Genomic DNA, 16,618 nt, shown 5'->3' with positions numbered 1-16,618 from the left:
AACACAAACTCTTTCTCACACATTTACAATCTCTCACTCTCACACAAACTCAAACTATCTGTCTCTCTCACACACACACACAATCTCTCTCACAAACACATCTCTCTCTCACACACACACAATCTCTCTCTCATACAGACACAATCTCTCACTCTGACACACACAATCAATCTCTCACACACAAAAAATCAATCTCACTCAATCACAAATCTTTCTCTCACAAATACATAATCTCTCTCTCACACATAATCTCTCTCTCATACACACACACATTCACCCTCACACACACACAATTTCTCTGACACACACATCTCTCTCTCACGCACACACCATCTCTCTCTCTCATACAGACACAATCTCTCACTCTGACACACACAATGAATTTCTCACACACAAAAAACCTTTCACTCTTACACACACAAATCTTTCTCTCACACATACACAATCTCTCTGTCACACACATGTAATCTCTCGCTCTCCCACAAACACTCATTCTCTCTCTCAATCACACAATCTATCTCTTTACACACACACAAAAAATCTCTATCACGCACACACAATATCTCTCAGACATGCACAGAATCTATCTCTCACACACACAATCTCTAACACACACACAATCTTTCTCACAAACACATCTCTCTCTCACACACACACAATCTCTCTCTCTCATACAGACACAATCTCTCACTCTGACACACACAATCAATCTCTCACACACAGAAATATTTCTCTCACACATACACAATCTCTATTTCACACACACATAATCTCTCTCTCCCACAAACACACATTCTCTCTCTCACTCACACAAACTATCTCTTTCTTTTGCACACACATACAAAATCTCTCCCACGCACACACAATATCTCTCAGACATACACAAAATCTCTCTCTCACACACACACTCTCTCTCACACACACACACAATCTCTCTCACACACACACAATTTCTCTGACACACACATCCTTCTCTCACGCACACACCATCTCTCTCTCTCATACAGACACAATCTCTCACTCTGACACACACAATGAATTTCTCACACACAAAAAACCTTTCACTCTTACACACACAAATCTTTCTCTCACACATACATAATCTCTCCATCGCACACACGTAATCTCTCGCTCTCCCACAAACACACATTCTCCCTCTCACTCACACAAACAATCTCTGTCTTTACACACACACAAAAAATCTCTCTCACGCACACACAATATCTCTCAGACATACACAGAATCTTTCTCTCAAACACACACTCTCACACACACACACAATCTCTCTCACAAACACATCTCTCTCACGCACACTCGCACAATCTCTCTCTCTCTCACACACACACATACACATGCACACTCGCACAATCTCTCTCTCTTTCACACACACAATATCTCTCTGTCACACAAACAAATTCTCTCCCACATAAACACAAACTCTTTCTCACACATTTACAATCTCTCACTCTCACACAAACTCAAACTATCTCTCTCTCTCACACACACACACAATCAATCACTCACACACACAATCTATCTCTCTGCACGCACACAAAATCTCTCTGACACGAACAATCACTCTCTCGCCCACACATCCAATCTCGCTCACACACACAAAATCACTCTCTCATACACACACAATCACTGTATCACACACACACAATCTCTCTCTGACACACACAATCAATCTCACACACACAATCAATCTCTCTCTCACTCACAGAAATCATTCTCTCACACATACACAATCTCTCTTTCACACACACATAATCTCTCGCTCTCCCACAAACACACAATCTCTCTCTTTTACACACACACAATCTCTCATACAGACACAATATCTCACTCTGACACACACAATCAATCACTCACACACACAAATCTTTCTCTCACACATACATAATCTCTCGCACACACACAATCTCTCTCGCACACACACAATCTCTCTCACAGACACACACAATCTCTCTCATACAGACACAATATCTCACTCTGACACACACAATCAATCACTCACACACACAAATCTTTCTCTCACACATACATAATCTCTCTGTGACACACACATAATCTCTCACTCTCTCTCTCTCACACACACACATGCACAATCTCTCTCTTTCACACACACAATATTTCTCTGTCAAACACACAAATTCTCTCCCACATAAACACAACCTATTTCTCGCACATTTACAATCTCTCACTCTCACACAAGCTCAAAATATCACACACACGCACACACAATCTATCACTCACACACACACACTCTATCTTTCTGACACACGCACATAAAATATCTCTGACACGTACAATCACTCTCTCACCCACACACCCAATCTTGCTCACACACAAAATCTCTCTCTTTACACGCACACACAAAATTTCTCTCTCATACTTACACACTATCTCACTCATGCACAAAATCTCTCTCTTAAAAACAAACACAATCTCTCCCTTAAACACAAACACAATCTCTCACTCACACACACACACAATCTCTGTCTCACACATACACAATCTCCCTCTCACACACACACACAATCACTGTCTCTGACACACACAATCAATCTCACACACACAAACAATCAATCTCTCTCTCACACACACAAATCTTTCTCTCACACATAAACAATCTCTCTAACACACACAATCTCTCACACACACAATATCTCTCTCATACAAAATCTCTCTCAATAACACAATCTCTCTCTCATAGACACGCAATCTGCCTCTCTCACACACACGATCCCTCCCTCTGACACACAATCAACCTCTCACACACAAAAAATCAATCTCTCTCTCACACACACAAATCTTTCTCTCACACATACACAATCGCTCTGTCACACACACATAATCTCTCGCTCTCCCATAAACACGACTTCTCTCTCTCACTCACAATCTCTCTCTTTTACACACACACACAAAATCTCTCTCACGCACACACAATATCTCTCAGACATACACAGAATCTCTCTCTCATACACACACATTCTCTCTCACACACACAATCACATTCTCACACACACAATCTCTCTCTTAAAAACAAACACAATCTCACTCTCACATGTACAATCTATCTCTAAATCACAAACTCAATCTCTCTCACACACACACACAATCTCTAACACATACAATTTCTCACACTCTTACACACAAAATCTCTCTCTTAAACACAAACACAATCTCTCACTCACTCACACACACACAATCTCTCTCACACACACACACAATCTCTAACACATACAATTTCTCACACTCTTACACACAAAATCTCTCTTAAACACAAACACAATCTCTCACTCACACACACACAATCTCTCTCTCACACACACAATCTCTCTCTCTCTGACACACACAATCTCTCTCTCTTACACACACAATCAATCTAACACACACAAACAATCTCTCTCACACACACAATCTCTCTCTCACACAAACACAATCTCTCACTCACACACACACAATCTCTCTCTGACACACACCATCAATCTCACACACACAAACAATCAATCTCTCTCACACACACAAATCTTTCTCTCACACATAAACAATCTAACACACAAAAAAAACTCTCTCACACACACAATTTCTCTCACACAAAATCTCTCTCAATAACACCATCTCTTTCACACACACATGCAATCTGCCTCTCTCACACACACACACACACACAATCTCTCACAAACACACAATCTCTCTCTCTGACACACACCATCAATCTCACACACACACACAATCTCTCTCTCACACACACAATCTCTCTCTCTCTGACACACACAATCTCTCTCTCTTCCACACACAATCAATCTAACACACACAAACAATCTCTCTCACACACACAATCTCTCTCTCACACAAACACAATCTCTCACTCACAAACACACAATCTCTCTCTCTGACACACACCATCAATCTCACACACACAATCAATCTCTCTCACACACACAATTTTTCTCACACAAAATCTCTCTCAATAACACCATCTTTCTCACACATACACGCAATCTGCCACTCTCACACACACACACACAATCTCTCACAAACACACAATCTCTCTCTCTGACACAAACAATCAATCTCACACACACAAAAAATTAAACTCTCTCTCACACACACAATTTTTCTCCCACACAAACACAATCTCACTCTCACACACACAATCTCTCTCTCTGACACACACCATCAATCTCACACACACACACAATCTCTCTCTCACACACACAATCTCTCTCTCTCTGACACACACAATCTCTCTCTCTTCCACACACAATCAATCTAACACACACAAACAATCTCTCTCACACACACAATCTCTCTCTCACACAAACACAATCTCTCACTCACAAACACACAATCTCTCTCTCTGACACACACCATCAATCTCACACACACAATCAATCTCTCTCACACACACAATTTTTCTCACACAAAATCTCTCTCAATAACACCATCTTTCTCACACATACACGCAATCTGCCACTCTCACACACACACACACAATCTCTCACAAACACACAATCTCTCTCTCTGACACAAACAATCAATCTCACACACACAAAAAATTAAACTCTCTCTCACACACACAATTTTTCTCCCACACAAACACAATCTCACTCTCACACACACAATCTCTCTCTAAAACACAAACACAATCTCTCACTCACACACACACAATCTCTGTCGCACACGCACACAATCTCTCTCTCACAGACACAATCGCTCTCTAAAACACAAACACAATCTCTCTCACACACAGACACACAATCTCTAACACACACAATTTCTGACACTCTTACACACACAATCTTTCTCTCACACATAAAAAATCTCTCTAACACACACAATCTCTCACACACACAATATCTCTCTCACACAAAATCTCTCTCAATAACACAATCTCTCTCTCATACACACGCAATCTGCCTCTCTCACACACACGTTCCCTCTCTCTCACATACAATCTCTCACACACAAAAAATCAATCTCTCTCTCACACACAAATCTTTCTCTCACACATACACAATCGCTCTGTCACACACACATAATCTCTCACTCTCCCACAAACACACATTCTCCCTCTCACTCACACAATCTCTTTTACACACACACACAAAATCTCTCCCACACACACACAATTTCTCTCACACACATATCTCTCTCTCTTACTCAAACGCACAATCTCATTCACACACACACACAATATCTCTAACACACACAATTTCTCAAACTCTTACACACACAATCTCTCTCTTAAACACAAACACAATCTCCCTCACACACACAATCCCTAACACACACACTCAATTTTCTCACTCTTACACACACAACTTCTATAACTCTCACACACGTATCTCTCTCTTACACACACACACACACACACACACAATCTCTCTCACACACACAATCTCTCTCTCAAAATCACAATCTCCCACTCAAACACACACGCACACAATCACTCTCTCATAAACAATCGCTCTCTCATACACACACAATCTCTAACTAATGCAGACTCAATCTCTCTGACACACACACAATCTATCTCACAAACACACAATCTCTCTCTGACACACACATCAATCTCCCTTATTTACACACACACACACAAAATCTCTCTCACACACACACAATATCTCTCAGACATACACAGAATCTCTCTCTCATACACACACACTCTCTCTCACACACACAATTTCTCACACTCTTACACGCAAAATCTCTCTCTTAAACACAAATACAATCTCTCACTCACACACACACAATCCCTCTCACACACACACACAATTCTCTCTCTCACACACACAATCTCTCTCTCTGACACACACAATCTCTAACACACAAAAAGACTCTCTCACACACACACAAACTTTCTAACACACACAATCTCTCCCTCGCACACCTCTCTCACACACAAAATCTCTCTCTCACACACACGCAATCTGACTCTCTCACACACACACACAATCCCTCTCTCTGACACACACAATCAATCTCTCACACACAGAAAATTAATCTCACTCTCACACACACAAATCTTTCTCTCACACATACACAATCTCTGTCATACACACATAATCTCTCGCTCTCCCACAAACACACATTTTCTCTCTCAACACACAATCTCTCTCTTTTACACACACACACAGAATCTCTCTCACACACGGACAATATCTCTCAGACATACACATCTCTCTCACACACACTCTCTCGCACACACACAATCTCTCTCACACACACACAATCTCTCTCTCACACACAATCTCTCTCACACACACACAATCTCATACAGACACAATATCTCACTCTGACACACACAATCAATCACTCACACACAGAAAGCTTTCTCTCACACATACATAATCTCTCTGTGACACACACATAATCTCTGACTCTCTCTCTCACACATACACGCACATGCTCAATCTCTCTCTCTTTCACTCACACAATTTTCTCTGTCAAACACACAAATTCTCTCCCACATAAACACAACCACTTTCTCACACATTTACAATCTCTCACTCTCACACAAGCTCAAAATATCACATACACGCACACACAATCTATCACTCACACTCTATCTCTCTGACACGCACATAAAATATCTCTGACACGAACAATCACTCTCACACCCACACACCCAATCTTGCTCACGCACAAAATTTCTCTCTTTTACACGCACACACAAAATTTCTCTCTCATACTTACACATTATCTCACTCATGCACACAATCTCTCTCTTAAAAACAAACACAATCACACTCTCACACGCACAATCTCTCTCTAAAAAACAAACACAATCCCACTCTCACACACACAATCTCTCTCTCACACAAAATCTCTCTCAATAACACAATCTCTCTCACACACACACGTATTCTGCCTCTCTCACACACACGTTCCCTCTCTCTGACATACAATCAATCTCTCACACACAAAAAATCAATCTCTCTCTCACACACAAATCTTTCTCTCACACATACACAATCGCTCTGTCACACACACACATAATCTCTCGCTCTCCCACAAACACACATTCTCTCTCTCACTCACACAATCTCTTTAACACACACACACATCTCTCTCACGCACACACAATATCTTTCAGACATACACATCTCTCTTTCACACACACACGCACTCTCCCTCACACACACACAATTTCTCTCACACACATATCTCTCTCTCTTACACACACACACAATCTCACTCACACACACACACACACACAATCTCTAACACACACAATTTCTCAAACTCTTACACACACAATCTCTCTCTTAAACACAAACACAATCTCCCTCACACACACAATCCCTAACACACACACACACTCAATTTCTCTCACTCTTACACACACAACCTCTATATCTCTCACACATATCCCTCTCTTACACATGCACACACAATCTCTCTCACACACACAATCTCTCTCTCAAAATCACAATCTCCCACTCAAATACACATGCACACAATCACTCTCTCATAAACAATCGCTCTCTCACACACACACAATCTCTAACACAGATTCAATCTCTCTCACACACACACAATCTATCTCACAAACACACAATCTCTCTGACACACACATCAATCTCTCTCTTTTACACACACACAAAATCTCTCTCATGCACACACAATATCTCTCAGACATACACAGAATCTCTCTCTCATATACACACACTCTCTCTCACACACACACAATTTCTCGCACTCTTACACACAAAATCTCTCTCTTAAGCACAAACACAATCTCTCACTCACACACACACAATCTCTCTCACACACACACACACAATTCTCTCGCTCACACACACAATCTAACTTTCTGACACACACAATCTCTCTCACACACAAAATCTCTCTCTCAATAACTCAATCTCTGTCACACACACGCAATCTGACACTATCACGCACACACAATCCCTCTCTCTGACACAACTTACAATCTGTCACACACAATATCTCTCACACACACATAATTTGTCTCTCACACCCACAATCTCACACACATGCATACAATCCCTCTCACACACACAATCTCTCCCTCTCTCCGACACACACACACACAATCTCTCAATCTTTCTGACATACAACCTGTCACACAATCTGTCTCTCTCACACACAATCAAGCTCTCAGAAACAATCTCACAAATATGCACCCCATCCCTCACACACACAATTGCTCACACACAATCTCTGACTCATTCTCTCACACACACACAATCACTCACAATCTCACATACATAACCTCTTTGACACACAATCTCACACATGCACACAATCCCTCTGTCACACACAGTCTCTCTCACACATACAATATCTCACACACAATCTCACTCATTCTCACTCACACTCAATCTCTCACACACACATTCTGTTTCTCACACCCACAATCTCACACACATGCATACAATCCCTCACATACACACAATCTCTCCCTCTCTCCGACACACACACACACAATCTCTCACATTGACAATCTCTCAATCTTTCTCACATACAACCTGTCACACAATCTGTCACTCTCACACACAATCAAGCTCTCAGAAACAATCTCACAAATATACACACCATCCCTCACACACACAATTGCTCACACACAATCTCTGACTCATTCTCTCACATACACAATCACTCACAATCTCACATACACAACCTCTTTGACACACAATCTCACAAATGCACACAATCCCTCTGTCACACAAAATCTCTCCCTCTCTCCAACACACACACACAATCTCACATTCACAATCTCTCAATCTCTCTCACATACAACCTCTGTCACACAATCTGTCTCTCTCACACACAATCAAGCTCTCAGAAACAATCTCACAAATATGCACACCATCCCTCACACACTCAATTTCTCACACACAAATCTCTGACTCATTATCTCACACACACATTCACTCACATCTCACATACACAACCTTTTTGACACACAATCTCACACATGCACACAATCCCTCTCCCTGTCACACACACACACAATCTCACACTCACACATACAATATCTCACACACAATCTCATTCATTCTCTCTCACAATCTCTCTCACACACACAATCTCTCACACACATACAGCTCTCTTTCTCACACACACAGAATCTCTCACGCACACACACAATATCACACACAATCTCTCTCTCTCATATACAATCAAGCTCTCAGAAACAATCACACAAATATGCACCCCAACCCTCACACAATTGCTCACACACAATCTCCGACTGATTCTCTCACACACACAATCTCTCTCACACACACAGCTCTCTCACACACACATACACAGAGCTCTCTCTCTCTCACACACACACACACACACACAATTTCTCTCTCACATACACAGAATCTCACACAAAATCTCTCACACAATCTCTCTCACACACAGAATCTGTCTCTCACACCCACAACCTCACACACATGCATACAATCCCTCACACACACACAATCTCTCCCTCTCTCCGACACACACACACACAATCTCTCAATCTTTCTGACATACAACCTGTCACACAATCTGTCTCTCTCACACACAATCAAGCTCTCAGAAACAATCTCACAAATATGCACCCCATCCCTCACACACACAATTGCTCACACACAATCTCTGACTCATTCTCTCACACACAATCAAGCTCTCAGAAACAATCTCAAATATGCACACCATCCCTCACACACACAATCTGACTTATTCTCTGACACATAATCATTCACAATCTCTCAATCTCACATACACAACCTCTCTGACACAATCTCACACAATCGTCCTGTCATAAACAAATCTCACATACAATATTCCAATTTCTCACACCTGTCTCTCAATCACACACACATTTCTCACTCAATTTCTCCTCACACAAAATCTGACACTTTCTCACACAATCTCTCAAATAAACAATCTGACACACACATTCACATTTTCTCACGCACAATCTCTCAGACATACACAATCTCACAGAAAATTTCACACAAGCATACAATCCCTCTCGCACACAATCTCTCCCTCTCTCCGACACACACAATCTCTCAATCTCTCAGACACCTCATATACAACCTGTCACACAATCTCTCACACAATCACTCACAATCTCACATACACATCTCTGACACACAATCTCACACATAGAATCCCACACACAATTTCACTCACAATCACAATCTCTGACAGAAACAATCTTTCTCACACACTCTCATTCTTAAGACACAATCACTGACACAAATTTCTCAATCTCAATCACAATTTCTCCTCACATACACAATCTGTCTCTCAATCTCATTCTCACACACACACTCACAATCTCCCTCTCAAACATGCACACACACAATCTCTCACACGCCTTTCTCAGACAATCTCACACAAAAACAATCCCTCACACAATCTCACTTAGAATCCCACACAATCTTACACCTCTGACATACAATCTCTCACATTTTTCTCTCACACACATACAATCTGATACACTCACTCATTCTCTCACACAATTTCTCCTCACAGAATCTCTCAATCTCTCACACATAATCTCACTCATTCTCACACACAATCTCCCTCTCAAACATGCACACACAATCTCTCACACACTACCTCTGACACACACACAATTTTTCCCACACACAATCTCTCGGTCTCTCTCACACACTCACACAATCTCTCAAATACCTCTGACACAAACAAAATTTCTCTCACATGCATACAATCCCTCTCACAATCTCACACATGCACACCATTCCTCACAATCTGACACACAATCTCACACGCAATCTCACACAATCTCTCATTCTCTCAGACACATTCACTTTCACATACACAAGCTCTTTGACACACAATCTCACAGATGCACACAATCTCACTCACACAGCTCTCACACATACACAATCTCTCACACCCACAATCACACACATGCATACAATCCCTCTCACCACAATCTCTCCCTCTCTCCGAAACACACACAATCTCACATTCACAATCTCTCAATCTCTCTCACGTACAATCTGTCACACAATCTGTCTCTCTCTTGCATAATCAAGCTGTCAGAAACAATCTCACAAATATGCACACCATCCCTCACACACACAAATCTCTGACTCATTATCTCACACACAATCACTCACAATCTCACATATACAACCTCTTTGACACACAATCTCACACACGCACACAATCCCTCTGTCACACACACAATCTCTCACACATACAATATTTCGCACACAATCTCACACACACAATCTCACACAATCTCTCTCACACACACAATCTCTCTCACACACACAATCTCTCTAACACAAACACAATCTCTTTCACACACACAACCTCTCACACACACAACCTCTCACACACACAATCTCACACACATGCATACAATCCCTCTTACACACACAATCTCTCCCTCTCTCCGACACACACAATCTCTCATTCACAATCTCTCAATCTCTCTCACATACAACTTGTCACATAATCTATCTCTCGCACACACAATCAAGCTCTCAGAAACAATCTCACAAATATGTACACCATCCCTCACACACACAATCTGACTCATTCTCTCTCACACACACAATCACTCACAATCTCACATACACAAGCTCTTTGACACACAATCTCACAGATGCACACAATCTCTGTCACACACAATCACTCACACTCAATCTCACACAGAATCTCTCACACACTCTCTCAAACAGAATCTCACTCTTACACACAATCTTTTACATACACACACAAAATCCCTCAGACACACAATCTCACTCTCACACACAATCTCTATCTCACACACAATCTTTTACACACACAATCTCTCTGACACAATCAATCCTTCACACAAAATATCAATCTCTCGCACACACAAATCTTTCTCTCACATACACTCTCACACATAATCTCACTCTCACAATCACACACAATCTCTCACACACACAATCTCTTTTACAAACACAAAATCTCTCACACACAGAATCTCTCAGAGAATATCACACACACAATCTCACATACACACACAATCTCTCTCTCACACACGATCTCTCACAATCTCTAACACAAACACAATCTCTCTCACACACAATCTCACACATGCATACAATCCCTCACACACTATCTCTCCCTGTCCGACAATCTGTCTCTCACACACAATCAAGCTCTCAGAAACAATCTCAAATATGCACACCATCCCTCACACACACAATCTGACTTATTCTCTGACACATAATCATTCACAATCTCTCAATCTCACATACACAACCTCTCTGACACAATCTCACACAATCGTCCTGTCATAAACAAATCTCACATACAATATCCCAATTTCTCACACCTGTCTCTCAATCACACACACATTTCTCACTCAATTTCTCCTCACATAAAATCTGACACTTTCTCACACAATCTCTCAAATAAACAATCTGACACACACATTCACATTTTCTCACGCACAATCTCTCAGACATACACAATCTCACAGAAAATTTCACACAAGCATACAATCCCTCTCGCACACAATCTCTCCGACACACACAATCTCTCAATCTCTCAGACACCTCATATACAACCTGTCACACAATCTCTCACACAATCACTCACAATCTCACATACACATCTCTGACAGAAACAATCTTTCTCACACACTCTCATTCTTAAGACACAATCACTGACACAAATTTCTCAATCTCAATCACAATTTCTCCTCACATACACAATCTGTCTCTCAATCTCATTCTCACACACACACTCACAATCTCCCTCTCAAACATGCACACACACTATCTCTCACATGCCTTTCTCAGACAATCTCACACAAAAACAATCCCTCACTCAATCTCTTCATCTCTCCGACACACACAATCTCACATAGAATCCCACACAATCTTACACCTGTGACATACAATCTCTCACATTTTTCTCTCACACACATACAATCTGATACACTCACTCATTCTCTCACAAAATTTCTCCTCACAGAATCTCTCAATCTCTCACACATAATCTCACACACAATCACAAACACACAATCTCCCTCTCAAACATGCACACACAATCTCTCACACACTACCTCTGACACACACACACAATTTTTCCCACACACAATCTCTCGGTCTCTCTCACGCACTCACACAATCTCTCAAATACCTCTGACACACACACAAATTTCTCTCACATGCATACAATCCCTCTCACAATCTCACACATGCACACCATTCCTCACAATCTGACACACAATCTCTCATTCTCTCAGACACAATCACTTTCACATACACAAGCTCTTTCACACACAATCTCACAGATGCACACAATCTCTCTGTCACACACAATCACTCACACTCAATCTCACACAGAATCTCTCACACTCTCTCACACAGAATCTCACTCTCACACACAATCTTTTACACACACACACAAAATCCCTGACACTCAATCTCTCTCACACAATCTCACTCTCACACACAATCTCTATCTCACACACAATCTTTTACACACACAATCTCTCTCTCTCTGACACACACAATCAATCCTTCACACACAAAAAATCAATCTTTCTCTCACATACACAATCTCTCACACATAATCTCTCTCACAATCTCACACACAGAATCTCTCTTTTACACACAAACAAAATCTCTCACACACAGAATCTCTCAGAGAATATCATACACAATCTCTCACATACACAATCTCTCAAACACACTCTCACAATCTCTCTAACACACACGATCTCTCTCACACACACAATCTCTAACACAAACACAATCTCTAACACAAACACAATCTCTCTCACACACAATCTGTTGCACACACATGCATACAATCCCTCACACAATATCTCTCCCTCTCTCCGACAATGTCTCTCAAACACAATCAAGCTCTCAGAAACAATCTCAAATATGCACACCGTCCCTCACACACAATCTCTGACTCATTCTCTCTCACACACAATCACTCACAATCTCTCATACACAACCTGTTTGACACAATCTCACACATGCACACAATACCTGTCACACAATCTCTCACATACAATATCTTACACACAATCTCACTCACAATCTCTCACACACACTCAATCTAACAGTCTCTCAAATACACAATCTCACACCCACAATCTCACACACATGTAGACAATCCCTCACACACACAATCTCTCCTTCTCTCCGACACACACAATCTCTCATTCACAATCTCTCAATCTCTCTCACATACAACTTGTCACATAATCTGTCTCTCGCACACACAATCAAGCTCTCAGAAACAATATCAAAAATATGCACACCATCCCTCACACACACAATCTGACTTTCTCTCTCACACATAATCTCACATACACAAGCTCTTTGACACACAATCTGACAGATGCACACAATCTCTCTGTCACACACAATCACTCACACTCAATCTCACACAGAATCTCTCACACACTCTCTCACACAGAATCTCACTCTCACACAATCTTTTACACACACATACAAAATCCCTGACACTCAATCTCTCTCACACAATCTCACTCTCACACACAATCTCTATCTCACACACAATCTCTCTCTCTGACACACACAATCAATCCACACACAAAAAATCAATCTTTCTCTCACATACACAATCTCTCACACATAATCTTACTCACAATCTCACACAGAATCTCTCTTTTACACACAACCACAAAATCTCACACACAGAATCTCTCAGAGAATATCACACACAATCTCTCACATACAAAATCTCTCAAACACACTCTCACAATATCTCTAACACACACGATCTCTCTCACACACACAATCTCTAATACAAACACAATCTCTCTCACACACAATCTGTCACACACACATGCATACAATCCCTCACACACTATCTCTCTCCCTCTCTCCAACAATGTCTCACACACAATCAAGCTCTCAGAAACAATCTCAAATATGTACACCGTCCCTCACACACAATCTCTGACTCATTCTCTCTCACACAATCACTCACAATCTCACATACACAACCTCTTTGACACAATCTCACACATGCACACAATACCCGTCACACAAACTCTCACATACAATATCTTACACAATCTCACTCACAATCTCTCACATACACACACAATCTCTCACACACACTCAATCTAACAGTCTCTCAAATACACAATCTCACACCCACAATCTCACACACATGTATACAATCCCTCACACAATCTCTCCGTCTCCGACACACACAATCTCTCATTCACAACCTCTCAAATACAACTTGTCACATAATCTGTCTCTCACACACACAATCAAGCTCTCAGAAACAATCTCACAAATATGTACACCATCCCTCACACACAATCTCTGACTCATTCTCTCTCACACACAATCTCACATACACAAGCTCTTTGACACACAATCTCACAGATGCATCACTCACTCAATCTCTCACATACACAATCTCACACACATCCATACAATCCCTCTCATACACACAATCTCTCTCTCTGACACACACAGAATCTCTCACATTGACAATCTCACACAACCTTTCACACAATCTGTCCCTCTTATACAATCAAGCTCACAGAAACAATCTCACAAATATGCACATCATCCCTCACACAATCTCTGACACATTATCTCACACACAATCTCATATACACAACCTCACAGATGCACACAATCCCTGTCACACACAATCTCACTCAATCTCTCACACAGAATCTCACTCTCACACACAATCTTTTACACACACACACACAAAATCCCTGACACACAATCTCACACACAATCTTTTACACAATCTCTCTCTGACACAATCAATCCTTCACACAAAATATCAATCTCTCGCACACACAAATCTTTCTCACATACTCACACACAATCTCACATACACACACAATCTCTCACACACAATCTCACACATGCATACAATCCCTCACACACTATCTCTCCCTCTGTCCGACAATCTGTCTCTCACAATCAAGCTCTCAGAAACAATCTCAAATATGCACACCATCCCTCACACACACAATCTGACTTATTCTCTGACACATAATCATTCACAATCTCTCAATCTCACATACACATCTCTGACACAATCGTCCTGTCATAAACAAATCTCACATACAATATCCCAATTTCTCACACCTCTCAATCACACACATTTCTCACTCAATTTCTCCTCACACAAAATCTGACTTTCTCACACACTCTCAAATAAACAATCTGACACACACATTCACATTTTCTCACGCACAATCTCACAGATGCATACAATCCCTCTCGCACACAATCTCTCCCTCTCTCCCCGAAACCTCATATACAACCTGTCACACAATCTCTCACACAATCACTCACTATCTCACATACACATCTCTGACACACAATCTCACACATACAATCCCACACAATTTCACTCACAAACACAATCTAACAGAAACAATCTTTCTCACACTCTCATTCTTAAGACACAATCACTGACACAAATTTCTCAATCTCAATTTCTCCTCACATACATAATCTGTCTCTCAATCTCATTCTGACACACTCACAATCTCCCTCTCAAACACATAATCTCTCACACGCCTTTCTCAATCTCACACAAAAACAATCCCTCACACACTCGCCATCTCTCCGACACACACAATCTCACATAGAATCCCACACAATCTTACACC

Source organism: Narcine bancroftii, chromosome 2 (genome assembly GCF_036971445.1).
Source record: "Narcine bancroftii isolate sNarBan1 chromosome 2, sNarBan1.hap1, whole genome shotgun sequence".
Lineage (NCBI taxonomy): Eukaryota > Metazoa > Chordata > Chondrichthyes > Torpediniformes > Narcinidae > Narcine > Narcine bancroftii.
Note: the sequence above shows the minus strand (reverse complement) of the source record.